Source organism: Eulemur rufifrons, chromosome 4, assembly GCF_041146395.1.
Source record: "Eulemur rufifrons isolate Redbay chromosome 4, OSU_ERuf_1, whole genome shotgun sequence".
Lineage (NCBI taxonomy): Eukaryota > Metazoa > Chordata > Mammalia > Primates > Lemuridae > Eulemur > Eulemur rufifrons.
In genome coordinates, this window is record NC_090986.1 from 8,580,944 (window position 1) to 8,598,286 (window position 17,343).

The following is a 17,343-nucleotide window of genomic DNA, read 5'->3' on the forward strand; positions in this document are numbered from 1 at the left end:
TAGAAGCTGAGTGGTATCCACAGAACAAACGGGTCGTCCTATCCACTTTGCCATTAGTCCTTCTCTGCTCTCACTCTTTGGTGGGCACTAACATGGGCAACATATATCTTCAGTTTTCTTGCCCATTTGGACATATCTATTTTCATACCTCTTTCCCAAATTTATTTGTCACCACTTTTTCTAATAATGTTGCTTCCAAGTGCTTGTCCCTGCAGCCAAAACTTTGGACACAGCCCATGAACTGGTATATAACTGCACATCTGGCCACTTATCTTTCCAAACAAAGTGAACACCAGGGACACTGCTTAAAGTCCTGCTCACTGGAAGGAATAATCTTCAAAAATGTCTTTCAGGGATGTCCCGGAGAGGGGCTACAGTCCTAAACTGTCCACTTTGGGGTACTATCTGTATATATTGCAGAACCATCTGTGAAGCAGACTTGAGTCTCCCCTTCCTCTGTTAACTGATTATCGGGAACTCCCCATGATCCCACAGGGGATGGGAGAGAGAAGACAGTGTAGCAGGTTTGGGGACCATGGCATTTGGATGACTTTTTCATGTAACTTACTTGTGCCTTCAGGGCGCAGTGGGGCTCAATCATGTGCACACCACTGTCATTTGATAATGGGGTGGTGCTCTGCAAGTACAACTTTATAGCTTGGTGGATCAGATTACAGCCTGCACATAATGGACATCTGAAGTCGTATGGCAAGTAGGTGGCCCATGGATAACTGTTCAGTACCTACTAAGGCTGAGTAGCAGGGCAAGAGCTGTTCTCTAAAGAGCGGTAGTTATCTGCAGGGAATGGCAGGGAATTGTTCTAATATCCTGAGGGTCTTAGCTGTTCTTCCCCTATAGGGGCCTGCTAAAGGCTGAAAACAATATTCTTAAGTGTTACTGATGCTTCAAACACAATTAGAATTGATAGATCATATGACCTAAGTGGCAGAGCAGCTTGCATGGCAGCCTGGACCTGGTGCAGAGTCTTCTATTCTGGGCCTCACTAAAAACTAGCAGCATTTTGGGCCTCTCAATAAGAGGGCTGGAGTTACACACCCAAATGAAGAATATATTGCCTCCAAAATCCAAAAAAAAAAAAAAAAAAAAAAAGGCCCACTAGGTGCTGTGTCTCTTATTTGATTGTACGAGGCTTCAGATACAACCACTTATCACTCACCTTAGAAGGCCTAACTCAGCACACCCCACACCAATGGGCCACTAACAGTTTTACTGAGGACAAAGGTCTCTGAATTTTAAGCAGATTTATTGTCCACTTCCTGACACATAGATATCTTAACAACAAGTTTAGGGTAGTTCCTACTTCTTGCACACTAGGTTCACTCAGCATAATATCGTCAATGAAATGGTCCAGTGTGATATATTGTGAAAGGAAAAGGTGATCGAGGTCCCTGTGAACTGCATTATGACACAGGGCTGGAGAGTTGATATGTCCCTGAGGGAGGACAGTGAAGGTGTAGTGCTGCCCATCCCAGCTGAAAGCAAACTGCTTCTGACGGGCCTTATTGACAGGCATCAAGATAGACACGTCAGCCAGAGCAATAGCTGCAGACCAGGTACCGCAATATGCTAATTTGCTCAAGAATTAATCCCCATCTCTCACAGCTACATCTATTACAGCCATATCTGCTATCAGCATCAGCATTTGTTTAAGCCAAAATAATCCACTGTTATTCTCCAACAGTCATCTGATTTCTGCACAGGCCATATAGAAAAGTTTCATGGAGATGCAGTGTGCATCCACCCTGCATCTCTTAAGTTCTTGACACCTTGGATAATGGCACTAATCTCTTCAATCTCTCCAGAAATGCAGAATTACTTTTGCTTTACTATTTTCCCAGGAAGAGGTAGTTCTAGTGGTATCTTCTTGGCCATTCCTACCATGATAGCTCTCACTCCACAGGTCAGCGCACAAATGTGGAAATTCTGTCAGCTGCTGAGTATGTCTATTCCAATTGTGTATTCTGGAACTGGGAAAATAACCACAGGTTGGGTTCTGGGACACACTGGCCTCACTGGGAGATGGTCCTAAGCAAAAACTCCATTGATAATCTGCTCCCCTTAAGTTCTTACTGTGACAAGTGGCCACACTGATATTTAGGATTTTCAAAATTAATGTCAGTTCACAGCCAGTGACCGGTAGGCCCGGAGAGATCTGCTTGTTTACTTTTCCCCAATGCCCAGTCACTCTGGTAAAAGAATGTTGGCCCCTTCGGGGAAAGCTGTGAATAAAATTAACTATATAAATTTTTGGCAGTGTAACAGGGTCCTACCTCAAGGAGACTTGGCTTCCCCATCATTTAAAGGGTTTGGGGTCTGTAAATTGGCTTGAGCCTGCGGAATGTCTGAGAGACCATGGTTTTCTGTTTTTATGATTCAGTTAGACTTTTGATTACTCAGCTTAGCAGTTTGCTTACATGAATAAGAATTTCTGAATTTCTTAGAGCCCCAGCTCAGGTTCTTGTCATGGCCATTGATATTCTATTGCAGTTTTCTACTCATCATTCCTTGGCCCCAGGAGTCCACAACTCTGCAGCTCCATTACAGTGTTCAAGTGCTATGAAGTCCACCCTGCCTTCTGCAGCTCCTTCCAGCCTGAGATCCACATGATGCCACCATTGCCCATCTGAGCTCCAAGTGAGGCAAGACAAAAGCAGCCCTTAGGGCAGCCCACAGACAGGTTGAACATTTCAAATATATTCTATTCTCCTTCTGTCCTGGTACAGGGAACAAAGAATTGGTCAGCTTCCTGCAGTCCATGCTGTGCTGTGCAAGGAAGGTGGTGGGGAAGGGTGAGTAAAAACCCCATGAAATTTTCTACCATGTTGCATATGGCTTTTTCTTGATTGGACACTGGCTTGTTTGCTGTAAATTTTTGTCTAGGTTACAGAGCTCCCTATAAAGTTTATTCAGTCAATTGTTTGTTTGAATGTTCATGTGGGGGAATGAAGCCTGGTGCTAACTAGTCTTCTGTCTTGAAGGTGTCACTCTCAAAGTTATTCTTATCTTGACGGTGATGTCATTACAGCTTCTTAACAATCAGTGAGTTGCAGCAGTGTGTCTTTTATAAATTGATATTATTGATTTCATTTTTGTGGCTCCATAAAAAGAAACAGAGTTCTGTCCCTTAATATGTCTTGCAAATTTCTGTTTTTATTTTATGTGTGTAATCTCTAAAATCAGTTTTTGTATTGTATCTCTGTCACTGTTATCAGTCTAGTAATGCATTCTCTTTCCTCATGTATAGGTCTATTCCTCCATGCTGTACCTTCTTGAGGTAATTTTATCAGTGCCTGTCAGGGAATTTGTTTATAATTTGTAGTATTCCAAGTACATGGATTTGTATGGCAGTGGTTGGAAGAATCAGAAAAAATAGAGGAATGATGCTTTGGAGCAATTCATAATTCTCTAAGTTCTAGAGTTCTCTACTTTAGTAAGAATAAAATTAATATATATGCCACTCTTACCACTCGTATTTAGTTTGTGAGACAAATGATGTACAGTATTCCAAGTAAATTAGGAAACTCTTCCATTTGACTTGGATTTTATCAAGGTGGCACACTGAACCATCCTCCTCTTTTGCCTCAATATGTAGGTAGAGAAAAAGAAGAATTTTTGTAAGAAAATATACAATATAACATTTTAAGATGATAATTGTATCAATAGATGAAAATTTTTTTTTCTTTTTTTTCTTTTCTTTTATTTTTTTTTATACTTTGGTGCTCTACACGTTCAGAGAAACTTCTCTAGTAATGGACTATAGAAATGATCCCTGAAAGTATAGTCTTCATAGATGAAAATTTTTTAATGAGAGGAGTTAATATTTACCAAGAAAATTCAATATTTTAGGTATTATTCCAAGCCAATTTCACATATAGCATAATGTAAGAGTTATAATGTATAATAGAAAGATTTATGGAAAAAAGAAATTGAAATATTTATAATTGAAATATTTATATTCACTTAGAAGAAACATTCTTCTAAGTGAAGTATCACAAGAATGGAAAAACAAACACCACATGTACCAACCATTAAATTGGAACTAATTGATCAATACTTATGTGCACATATGGAAATAACATTCATCAGAAATCAAACAGGTGGGAGGGGGAGAAAGGACAGGTAAATTCACATGTAACAGGTACAATGCACACTATCTGGGTGATGGGCACACTTTGACTCAACTTGTACAAAAACAATTTATTTAACCAAAACGTTTGTACCCCCATAATATTCTGAAATAAATTTCAAAAGGAAATATCCTACTGTATGCTTCCTTGTTTCAGAAACATGTAAATATAAGTAATAAATATATGCACTTGATACCTTAAAAAAGGAATGTTTATGATAATGTTATATGACAGTAAAGCAATCAAAAAGTCAACTGTTTTGACTACAACAAGTAAGTATAAAGGGTGTGAATAACTATATTAGTAAGTTTTACTAGATATGCAGATAAGCAAGTAGACAGCATTTTAAACCAGAGAGCACAGGATACATGTTACTTTCAAATATAAGAGAAAATATTTAGAAATGGAAATGTTTTTGGCTTCAGAATACCATTAACTTACTGCAAACAAAATCATATTTTCTAGGTACCATGAATGACAGTAGAAACTATCCATTGAAGAGTAACCAGCAAGTAAGATTTAAACATGTACATATTTCAATTAAAATTCTTTTTAAAAACTGCTGAGTCAAGTGAAAAACCCAAACTGATATTACCTTTTAAGTGTCAGAAAAATGTTAAGAAGAAACCATGGTGCCGGGAGTCAAAGATCCTGAACTCAGGTAATTAACCCTATCAACTACAAGAGTATTGTTACAGAAAAGCAGTAATTATGTATATATAGTTTTCACTAAAGGTAAAGAATAACTCCAGAAATCTGGCCGGGCGCGGTGGCTCACGCCTGTAATCCTAGCACTCTGGGAGGCCGAGGTGGGCGGATCGTTTGAGCTCAGGAGTTCGAGACCAGTCTGAGCAAGAGCGAGACCCCATCTCTACTAAAAATAGAAAGAAATTATATGGACAGCTAAAAATATATATAGAAAAAATTAGCCGGGCATGGTGGCGCATGCCTGTAGTCCCAGCTACTCGGGAGGCTGAGACAGGAGGATCGCTTGAGCTCAGGAGTTTGAGGTTGCTGTGAGCTAGGCTGACGCCAGAAATCTGTGCAAATCATAAGAAAACTTTTCAATATGAAAGAGAAATTATCCAACTCTACAAATATCAATGCCATATGATACAATGTAAGAGGGTGAGGTGACGAACCAAATCAAGAAAATCAATGTTTATCTTAAAACTCTGTTTTATTCCAAAAAACTGTGAAGTATTTTGCCTGTGTACATTGTGCATATTATGCTTTAAAATTACTACATATTCTAAAAATCCTTGCAATGCACACAGCAAAAAAATTATCAAGAAATGACAAGGATCCTTATAATGCCCCACAGAGTTGAAACCCAAATATGGCAGCACAGGTGCCAACAGTGTTTACATAGTTTAAACGTGTCATTCCACACATCTTAATTAAACCACATGGCAGAGCCTGTGCTACTTAAGTTATTTAACTGATAGCAAAAGAATGTACTTTTTAGACAATTATTTTCATAATTAATCTGTTAAAAATTGATGAACTTTTTGCCACATAATTTGGAAAACACCTGAACTTTTGTACCCCTATAATAAGCTGAAATAAAAAAAAATTTGGAAAACATTGATTATTCTTTTATCAGAACTGAGTAGCACCAAAGGACTCACTGTGACATAGATGTTGACCACAAGCCTCTGGCTACTCAAGAGAAGTGGGTCATATGACCGTAACAGGGTGGAGGAGGATGAGATGATGAGGTCCACCCAGTACATGACCACAAAGAAAGTCACCAGTAGCAGGATGGTCTGTGTGGCCCTTTTCTCTGGGCAGGCTCCTGGGGAGAGGCTGGTGCTGTGCATGTCCTGGTATTGGCTCTGCACAAGAGAATCACCATGTAGGCAGTTGGGAAAAGCATAACTCCTAATAGAAGGACGTCCCTGGATACTGAGAGAGTGACAATCAAGCCCCTAATGATGTAGCCCATGGGTGAGAGGGAGCAGTGCTGTGCGAGTTTCTAGAGGCTGCCTGCAGTTCTGGGCTCCTGTCTTCCTACCACTTGCAAAGCCAGCAGGGGCTGGTCGCATTGTTCTCACATGCGTCAGACACTGAGTCTCTCACCTCCTGATTACACATTTCAGGACCCTGGTGATTACATTGGGCCCATGTGGATAACCCAAGATAATCTCCCTTTCTTAAAGTCAGCTGATTCGCAGTCCTCATTTCATCTGCAACCTTAATTGTTCTCTGTCACACTGCCTAATATATTCACAGAAGCTCAGGACTAGAAGAAGGGATTGGGATGTGAACATCTTTGTGGGCCATTATTCTGCCAACCACAAGTCCCTTTAACAATATTTCCTCAAAATTATCCTGCTTTTCCCAGTTTACTTTTATTCCAGATAATCCTTACAGAAGCTTTCTAGACGCAGGAGGAAATCACTGACATCTGTGTCTCAATTATATGGAGAATAATCCACACAATTCTCCATTTTCCAACATCTGGGAAGTAGGATCAAAATAATCATCGGGTGCCTCTTCCTTAAAACCCCACTACATATGGCAAATTTTACCATTACTCATTCAAGTCATAGTCTATGGATATAAACATATTTTTTTCAATCCAGGTTTTAGAAAAGCTAATCTGTATGAATCTAATAATAAAAAGCACCCATCTGTCTTTACATTTCTCTTCTGAGGTTAATGAATGTTTTTATTTAAAAGTAACATATACCTTTGTAGCCCCAAAGTACAAATTAAAAATAAAATGTTGACAGTTATTGTTCTTGGCTTATATTCAGAAATGCATGGTTGAGGTAGAAAACTTCTCTAAAACAAATGAATATATATGTGTTTATGATGAAAAATTTACACAGTAATTAAGTGTTACTCTTTCTACCAAAGCTTAATATACCTAAGGTACACATTTACTTCAGGTTCCAAAACCAAAAATAGTTTTCACTGACATACATCTCACCCTCAGCACACTTTTCTACAGTCATGCTGAACCCAGGAGAAGCAGCAGGATAATATTGTGTTATAGGCACAATGATCTCCACTTCTTGAAGATGACATTCCAGTGTCAGTAAAACAATATTTGGGCAATGGTCACTAATGTATGTGTGGGGAGCGGTCTAGGCCGCCTAGTGTACCCGCCCAGGACATGCGTAGTCAGGCCCTCCACCTATCCCTGTGGGACACGCTTGTGGGACACACCTATCCGGGGCTATAAAAGCAGCTTGCATTTCCTGTTCGAGGTCTCTCGCCATGTAACTGTTGTAGGTGCCTCATTAAACTACTGCTGGAAGAACTCCAACTGGTCGTGTCGTACTTGCTGGCAACTGCGGCGCGACAAGTGGTGCCGAAACCCGGGAACTCTCGCACCAGGCGGAGACGACCTCATTAGAGGTGAGTTCAGAACCGCAGTAGTAGAGGTAGAGTTGGACCCCCACCTTTGATCGTGCTTCACTATGGGAAATTCCCCGAGCGCCCAGCTGCTCCGTGCTCTACAGGAGCTTTTGGCTGCACGAGAGTTGAAAATCCCCGAGCGTGTCTTACGGCATTTTATGCAGGAAGTAGATCGTGTGGCACCATGGTTTCTCCACTCGGGCTCTTGCACCGTTCCGAGCTGGGATAAATTAGAGAAGGACCTTCGCTGTGCCCATGCTACTGGGCTCCTTCGAGAGTGCGTCCTTCCTATTTGGGCATTGGTGCGCACCTGCCTAGAGGACTCTCCTTGTAGTATTCAAGTGCAGCAGGGGCAGCAGGCTCTGAGTGACTATCAAGATAGTATGTCAGAAAGGGATAAGGGTGGTCCGGACCGGCCGGGGCGTTCGAGAACCCGGTCGGAAGAAAAGCGGGGAGCCGCCCGCAAGGGAGGGCGCTCAGGAAGGCGACGGGGACGCCCGTTGCCCGGCCCGTTATCTAGGGAGGACGTGGCTTGTAAAATGGCCGCCCTCCGTCTGTCTTCTTCTTCTTCTTCTTCTTCTTCCTCTTCTTTGTCCCGCTCTTCTTCCTCGTCTCGCGAGAGGGAGGCGGAGCTTTCTCCGGCCGATAAGGCGGACTTGGAGGAGGCGGTGGCGGCGTATGAGGCGGAGCGTTATCGCCCGCCTCCGTATGCCTCCGCCCCTCCCCCACCAGTTGATGGCGGGGGAGGTACATCTTTCATGTCCGACCGGGTTCGGAGAAAAGTCAGCCAGTGCTTTCCTGTACTTCCCGGGCCTTTCAACAATTTTGCCGCCGTCTCGGCGTTACCCATCGCACTGGCTTGCCCTATAACCCCCAGGCCCAGGGCATTGTAGAACGCGCCCATGGCACAATCAAAGTCTACTTACAAAAACAAAAGGGGGAGGCTGGGGCTTTGGGCGGTGGCAGGTCTCCCAAATCTGCCCTATCTGTTACTCTATATACTTTAAATTTTTTGCTGCTGGATGACCGTGGTCGCTCGGCGGCAGATCGCCATGTGGATCCTGGCCCCCCCCTTTCCGAGCGGGTGATGTGTAAAGATGTGCTTTGTAATCAATGGAAAGGACCGGATCTGATTCTCAGCAGATCCAGGGGAGCTGTTTGTGTTTTTCCACAGGACGCCCCGGACCCTATCTGGGTTCCGACACGCCTCACGCGACGCCTCAGTCATCCTGCTGCTTCCTCGCCGGCTCCTGACGACGATGCTGTTGTGGCGGATTCTGCTTTCCCTGACCATGACCCTCCTCGCCCTGGGAGTGCTGTCCAGGGCGAAACGTTGTTGGGCCATCCTGCCTGTATTCCCGAGACCCCTGCCGGTGTCTCATGATTCGCAGATATTCCCCCAGTTCTTTATTACCAATGCTTCCCTAGGACTTCCCTACCTCCCGTGGTCCAACGAGTCTGGAGCGGTTCCCGGCAATGAATCCTATATCCTTGCTGGGTCCTTGTGCTTTACTACCATTATTCCGACTAACGGCAACCTGTCCTGTATACTTCTTGCCAACCAGACGGGTGCTTGGGTGGACCGGCCGCGTCCCCGCAACGGGACCTTTGCTAATGGGACTTTTGTGACAGGGATGTGGCCTGCGTTACACAAAACTGTGAACATTTGAGACCGCTGCGTCAGGCGCTCAGTTTTCAACATGACCTTCGGTCCCACGCCTGTTTGTCTCTGGCCTCCATTCATCTGGATTGTGGCCCGCCTGGAAAACCATACGGCCACCCTTAACTGCTCAACCGTAAACTGCACGTATACACGTTGCTGGAATGCCTCAGAACACAGGATGGCCGTGGTTGCACGCATGCCCCGGTACGTCCCCTGGCCGGTTGACGCACCGGATTCGTTGGTTCTCTTTCAACATCGTAGGGACTTTGGCGTGACAGCTCTTGTCTTTGCTATTGCAGCGGCCTCCGCTGCGGCCCTTACCGCCGCTTCGATCGCGGCGGCGGGCGCCGTACAAACGGCACAGGTCCTAAATAACCTGTCAGCAACGGTAGCAACTGCCTTGGACACACAAAGCTCTATCAACTCACACCTGGCGGGAGGGATTATGCTCCTAAATCAACGTGTGGACTTGGTTCAAGAACAGGTGGACAGTTTGGTACAGCTCGCCCAGCTTGGTTGCGAGCGACGACTGCCGGGATTGTGTATTACTTCGATCCCATATTCTAACCTTTCCCAGGCGGCCAATCTCTCTAAAGAGCTTTCTCGGCTGTTACAGGGCTCTTGGTCTGCCAATTTCTCCAAGCTAGCCACTCAGTTACAACTAGAAATCACCCATATTAATTCTACCCGGTTAGATCCTATGCTTACTGATGGCCTCCTCCCCACCTTTTTGTCGCTTCTACACGGGGTTCGGGAATGGGCAGGTCTTGGATCCCTGGGCCTGCTGGGATGTCTTGCTTTTTGGCCTCGTGTTCTGGATGCTCATGCGTGTCCGTTGGCAGCAACAAAGGGATCGAGTGGTCATGGCTCAAGCCTTTGCTGCCCTTCATGAGGGCTCTCCTCCTGGAGTGTGGATAAGCATGTTACATACGGACGGCAACTACCGCTTTTCCCCTTGACAGCATGGCATGGCCCTTGCACCCCGAGGGCTTGTCCCCATTGCACCGGGAAGGGCGCGCGACCCCTGTTTTGTGGTCAGCCCTTGCACCTTCATGAGCTCTCGCTCATTGCACTGAAGAGTGGTGACCATACGCTCCTTGGTGAACTGTGACCCTAGATCCGGACTGGGGCTTCCATTCACCATAAGGCAAAAACAAAAGGGGGAGCTGTGGGGAGCGGTCTAGGCTTCCTAGTGTACCCGCCCAGGACATGCGTAGTCAGGCCCTCCACCTATCCCTGTGGGACACGCTTGTGGGACACACCTATCCGGGGCTATAAAAGCAGCTTGCATTTCCTGTTCGAGGTCTCTCGCCATGTAACGTTTGTAGATGCCTCATTAAACTACTGCTGGAAGAACTCCAACTGGTCGTGTCGTACTTGCTGGCAACTGCGGCGCGACAGTATGTATAATTATTTTGTAACTATATGTCTGAATCATATTGTTAATATATAGTACTTATTATGTAAGCCATGTGACAGAGATAATAAAAGTTATTAAATACCTGTACATGGATAAGAATTTTGTTTTCTTATATCTTCTCAAGGGACATATGACCCACTTCCTCAGACGCATGTTCTCTCTCTGAAAGTGACTATCGCATCCTGCAAAGGACTCCATTCTGAGACTCTTGAGAGTGGTGGGGCAAAGTCTGGATGGGAAAGGCCCATCATCTCATAGACCAGGACTTCCAGATAAAATGTGGGAGAAAAGCGAAATATAAAATTAGTATAATTAATAAATTTATTATAAGTATGTCCTAAATAATAAAATATTGCATACAACTATGCAAATATTGAATACTTATACAACGAAATTATCTTTGTTTATCTAAAGATAAAACCTACCTGTGTCTATTATTATTTGCTTAAACTGGCTTTCCTATCATAGGAGAATCAGAGGCTTTTCAATAATATGGTACAGAACTCTGAGAAATGAAATAGAAAAAAAGTTATAGAAGCCATAAATACTGGTCAGAATGTAAAGGAGAATTGGATTCTAACTGACCCATTAAAATCTGACAAGTATAATTGCAAATCTTAGCACTCACAGTGAAAAGTATTACCCAGGCTGTCCTGGGGCTAAGGGTGAAGCCCGTAGCTCACTCAGAAGAAACACAATGCAGATCAAGTTCATCCTCACTATACTGGATTCTACCTTAGGCTATTTTAAATACAGTAATCCTCAAAGTATATACATAACCATGGACAGTCCTTGTGAAATAGCACCATTTAATGGAGCAGGTACAAAAGACTGTGGGTTATATCAGTCACCTGAAGATAACAAGTGTAATAAAAAGAAGCCATTTACAAAAATCTAAGTGTTATTTTGGGAGAAAAAAATGATATGCTGGGGAAAATGAAGTTTGATAAAATGTATTTTCTCACCTTTATTATAATGTCTAATTTTTAAAGTTGGGTTATTTTATAAAAGATGCAATATTCTAAACAGATCTGTTTTACTATGCTCAGCTTAGTATTATGTAGTGTAATCACAAAATAATGCCCTATGTTTTCTTTTATATTAACAAAGAACGTAATTTTTGTCATCAATTTTATCATATTCTAGAAAAAGGCTTCTAAAACCTATGATTGATTTTAAACAGCATAAAGCTAGTATGAGACTTGCAGGTGAAAATATTAAAGGTTAGTTTGGCTCAGTGGTAAGAGCTGGTGATCTGTGAAATGCAGCAGATAATTTTATGGAAGAAAAACACCTTTCCTTCTAGTTCAGTTTGTAGGGAGACACATCTATGAAAAGTACAAATGTCAAAAGAATACATATGAAGAGCATAATAGATCCTTGAATAACTGAAAGAAAACTGCTATTCTTTGGCAATTGAACTTAGTGGATGGGAAGAAAATACCAGCTGATGTGGATATTCACAATCGGAAGACCTTCAGTTCTCACTCTCCTGAGAAAAAGCAAAGGCAGGAGAAATGGCACTGAGAGGTCAGAGTCAGAAAGGCAAGGTGTAGTTTGAATAAAAATCATGTGCTATGGATTTTGAGAAACTCTAAAAGTGATATTTTGAGTGAATTTGTCTCACTACTGGAACTGATCGAATATAAGCAAAAATTAGTTTTTCAAAAGGCTTACAAAGTCTTTGACCATCACATCACTCTGCATCACAGTAATGTGAAGCTGAGAATCAAAACAATGGTCTGAAGTATCGATTTTCTAGGGCAATGAAGAATGTGCCCTCTGTCGTGGTTGGCCCTCTCCACAGTCCCCTTCCTAAATGCATGCGATGTAGAACTTTGAACAGAACTGCTTTTAAGATGATCTCAAATTCTCTGGTGTTCTGAGATACAGAGGTTTTCTATTGACCCATGGGGTTTTGATGGCCTCATGGCCACAAATGGATAATCACTATTATCATTTCATTTTCTTTTCCATATTTAAGCAATCCTGACTCTATATTCTCTGTTTTTCACCTTAAAGTTACTTAGATACTAGAAGATACTATTTCTACTAAGTGTAGAAAACTTTAAGTACTGGTAATGAAAAATTAAATTGTAATTTATTGAGAATGTTCATGAATCATGTCTTTATGAGCAAATTACAACTTGAAACATTCTGAGGAAATAAAACTGTACTAACTTTACAGGATATTTTTATAATAAAAGAATGTGATTCCTTCAAATTTTGGCACTTTGTTAATCTCATGACTAAACAATTATCCCCCATCTAATATATAAAATATTATTGTAAGTTTTACTTTATTCAGATAACCTAGATTTAAAAACTAATTTTATTTTAAGAATATATCTGAACTCATGCTAGATATTACCAGCTCTAATTTACCAAAGTTAGTTATTAATTCTGCAAAAATATGATAAATATTAAAAGGTGATATTTCCTAATAGTTATTTGATAGCTAGAAAATAAACTCATCTCTCATCAATTACTATAATACAATAAAAGAAAATAATGATCATCATCATATGCTAAAATGTCATTTTTGTAAAATGTCTTAAAATTATGTTGTATTATGATTTTAAACAATCCTACAATATTTGCAAAATTTGAAAATAGGACTAAAGTAGAACTTTGAAGTAGTTCAGATATAGTGTGTTTAAAAGATAAAACTTCACCTAATATACACACAGGAGGTTAAAACGAGAAAAAAACTGGTTAAAAAATCACATACAATTCCAATTCCAATTCAACATCACAAAATTATAAATGCCCTTCAACAAAACCATTTTTATGTTCTCGCATGTTGCATAAAATTGATCCTTCCATCTGGAAAAATATGTTGTATTTAGTTGTGATTCACTGAGATATAAAATTGAATTTATGTGAAGACAATATCCAAAACACTTCACTGAGAAAATGACTTATCCTACCATCATCTCAGAGTACATGCAACTTACCCATTAATTCCACAAAGACTTAGTGAATGGCAGGAAGGGATATTTCTAGAGAGTTTTATGAAAATAAAAAAATCCTCTATTAGCAATTACTATAAAAGAAAACAAAATAATCTTTACGGTCATCTGATGAAATATAATTAATATAAATATTGAAAACATCTCATTTTATTACATCATAATTTTGGCAATAAAATATTGTAGATATACTAAAATGTTCCAGACTTAAAAGAACAAAGACGTATAACTCAGTAATGTTGAATTCATTTAGATTTCTTGTATTTGAAAATGTAAAATTTTACCTAAATACATGCAGTAAATTAAATTGATTAAAATTAGTAAGTACAGTCAAATAGAATTCTAATTCAAGTATATTACAAAATTATAAATTCCCTTTAAAAATCTATAAGTTTATGGCCTCAGATGATCCATGAAATTTATTTTTTTATCTGAAAATATCTACTGTATACAGCCACAGTTTATTGTGAAATTAAATGACTGAAATTATAAGTAGTGAATTCTCCCACTACTTCACTGGGACAATCCTGCCCCATCCCACAACCCACCTGAGTCTTGAGCGCTCACAGTTAATGAAGCTGAGAAACAGATACTCACACAGCTGAGTCTTTGCAGTGAGTCTGTCTGTGTGAGATGAGGCCCCTAAGACATGGCCATATGGAAGGGGTGCCAATCAGCTCATCTCCCAAGTGGAGCATAATTTCTATGTCACCTGTAAAAGTAGGACAACCAGGCTTTGGGACCGTTATAAAGGGAAGCCAACAAGAGCAAAACCTAAATTTAACCTAATTATTGGAAAACAACAGGTGAGGAGATACTGGGTGGCAAATGTTTCCATGTGTGAGCTCACCTTTCTGGTCCCTTTGACCTGCTGGGTCATATCGCATCAGTCCTAGCAACAAAGTAGAAGCCTCCAACTAATATTAACTTCAAAACTGAGTAGATGCCGGCCGGGCGCGGTGGCTCACGCCTGTAATCCTAGCACTCTGGGAGGCCGAGGCGGGTGGATCGCTCGAGGTCAGGAGTTCGAGACCAGCCTGAGCAAGAGTGAGACCCCGTCTCTACTAAAAATAGAAAGACATTATATGGACAACTAAAAATCTATATAGAAAAAATTAGCCGGGCATAGTGGCGCATGCCTGTAGTCCCAGCTACTCAGGAGGCTGAGACAGGAGGATCCCTTGAGCTCAGGAGTTTGAGGTTGCTGTGAGCTAGGCTGACGCCACGGCACTCACTCTAGCCTGGGCAACAAAGTGAGACTCTTTCTCAACAACAACAAAAAAAAAAACTGAGTAGATGCCATATTAAGTTTCTCAATGTGTCTCCACTGGTGCGAATGATTGCTGGTGGTCTTCACACATATCCCCAGTGGTCCCTGGTATTCAGGGTCACAAATAAACTACCAATACCTTTGAGAGAATTAAGACAGTACCCTTTCTGCCAGACTTCCAGAGGACATGGCTTTTAGTTAGGGCATCTGTCATGGGTAGCAGAAGCAGGACAATTTTTGCTCAGAAGTATTTGGCAGTTGCATTTAGTGTGGGCAGAAAGGACAGCTCCATTCCAAGCAGCACTGATGATTGGGATATGCACTGTCCTTCTCCATGTATCTTTTGCGTGAAATATCAGGCTCCAGTGGATGTGTGTTTTTCATCCCATCCCTCAGTCTCCTCTACTGTTTCTACTCACAGCGTGTTTTATTTCACACACTCAGCATTGGAGCACCCACTCACTCATTGGCAACTGCCAAACTTTTTGTTTCTTTGACACTCACCATCCACATCTTTGCTATAACGAACTCTAACCTTAGCCTTAGCCCTGATCTTAATGGCCACACTTGTGACCTTTCTTAATCAAACACCTCCTGATGTAAAAATGGTGACTTTCCTTGCTATAAACCTATAGATTGTAGCACAGGGCTGGGCATAGTGTGCTCTTGTGTGTCATCCTTGATCCTCTAATAAACAAGCCCTTTGGCCTCAGTCAGGACCACCCCTGTCCCCGGACATCCAGGCTCTGCAAACACAATTCTGCCTGCTCTCTCCACCCCCTCCAATCTATCGTCAGCTGCCACTGCTACTACCTCATTGCTCAATCCAGGTGGTGGCTTAGGCCTTAATCTGAGTGCCTTTTTGGAAGATAGTTCTTCTTTTTAAACTTTTGTGTTCGGAGCTCAAAGAAAAGGTACATCAAGAATTATGTGCACATCAAAGCTATCTATGAAAAATAAAGGCAACATAAAGACATTCCAAATAAAGAGAAACTGAGAAAATTTGATGCTATACTTTTCACCTTTTTAATTTTAATTTTTAGCAAGGCCTGCCACTTTAGAAACCCTCACCTTATAAGAAATGTTAAAGCAAATTCAAATAAAGACCAGGTCTGAAAAATTCCTAAGAAAACAAAACAAACTAGGCCTTAAAAATAACCTTAACCTTGCTTAAATTACAAACAAAAGTCAGATTTAACTTATTTCTGGCAAAAATAAAACTTAGCCTTAGACCATCATAAGCAGCCAACTTTCATATGGTTATATGACTAGGAACTAACCAAAGAGATAAACCAAAAAAAGGCAATTTTATAACTCAACCAATCAAATGATTTATTTATTTTCGTGTTGTATGCACCCTAAAAATATGTGTCTCTAACACCATCAGAGCAGTAAACATTTTGGTTTGCTGTTTCCCAACTCATGAATTGCAATGAACTCTCTACAATTTTTTCTAGTTCATATTAAAGTAACTTCTTTAGTCTGAAAGCAAGTGACCATAGAGAGTAAACAAGTCACAGAAAAAGACAGAGTGCCAAGAAAGGAAACATTATAGTTCTAAATGACAGTATAAATGCATAATTCTTTCACTTTCCTTCATTTTAAGTTTTATATCCTGCTTTACTTTTATATCTTTTAAAATTCCTAGTGATTAAAACATAATATATGCATTGTAAAATATTACAAATGATAAAGAAATGTGAATACATAGGCAACAAAAATCCCCAGAAATGTAACAAATAACCACTGTTAGCTGTTTAGCTTATACATACTGATCTGGATCTTTGCTTAAATACATGCAATTATACATGTACATTTACTTATGTACACAGATGATCTTCAAAAATAAAAATGGGATCACACTGTACCTATTCACTTGCAACATTTCTATTTCTTTTTTTTTTTTTTTTTTTGTTGAGACAGAGTCTCACTTTGTTGCCCAGGCTAGAGTGAGTGCCGTGGCGTCAGCTTAGCTCACAGCAACCTCAGACTCCTCGGCTCAAGCGATCCTACTGCCTCAGCCTCCCAAGTAGCTGGGACTACAGGCATGCGCCACCATGCCCGGCTAATTTTTTCTATATATAGATTTTTAGTTGTCCATATAATGTCTTTCTATTTTTAGTAGAGACGGGGTCTCACTCAGGCTGGTCTCGAACTCCTGACCTTGAGTGATCCACCCGCCTCGGCCTCCCAGAGTGCTAGGATTACAGGCGTGAGCCACCGCGCCCGGCCAACATTTCTATTTCTAACATATCCCGGCATTCTTCACGCTCACATGTACACATGTGCCTGGCTCTCTGAGTGACATCACCGTCATAGCTAACAGTACACTCACAGAGACTTTCCCAGTAAGAACATCCTGTGAACCAGGGGCAGGAGGGAGCATTCTTCCCTAGGTGTCTGGTTTCATAAGTATAAATTCTCCCTAAAGTTGTCTGGCCTCTTGTCAGACCTTTTTTGCTTCCCAAAAGGGTGGAATGCATTGGCAGAATGGAATGCTT

The 17,343-nt window shown here is 41.2% G+C and overlaps 1 pseudogene; it reads right to left on the minus strand.

Moving 5' to 3' along the window:
- Window positions 1-3,731: 3,731 nt before the first annotated feature.
- LOC138383044 (small nucleolar RNA U3) lies at window positions 3,732-3,806 on the minus strand (annotated as a pseudogene).
- Between the last annotated feature and the right edge of the window lie 13,537 nt (window positions 3,807-17,343).